The following is a 336-nucleotide window of genomic DNA, read 5'->3' as shown; positions in this document are numbered from 1 at the left end:
CTCCCCTCCCCTCTCCCACCCAGCCGGAGCAAGTGCAGCCATCTGATCACCGAGCCGACTTCTCCGATCTATTTACCCAAATTGTACAATTGGCCTCCGCCGCCGTCCGCCGGGTCGGGTCGCCGCGGCAGTAGGCCGAACGGGGAGGAGAGAGATACAGTTATTTATGGCCCCAAGTTTCAATCGGAGAGAGAGAAAGAGAGAGGGGCAAACAGATAAGTTAGTTCGGCAGAGGTTTGGCTGTCGCCTGTCCTGTCGCTCTGGCCGCGCGGACTCGGATGAGGAAATAGCCAGGAGGTTGCAGTGCGGTAACGGCCAGTGACAGACCGTGGCGCT

Source organism: Frankliniella occidentalis, unplaced genomic scaffold, assembly GCF_000697945.3.
Source record: "Frankliniella occidentalis isolate FOCC.00 unplaced genomic scaffold, Focc_3.1 Scaffold42, whole genome shotgun sequence".
In the NCBI taxonomy this organism is placed as follows: domain Eukaryota; kingdom Metazoa; phylum Arthropoda; class Insecta; order Thysanoptera; family Thripidae; genus Frankliniella; species Frankliniella occidentalis.
Note: the sequence above shows the minus strand (reverse complement) of the source record.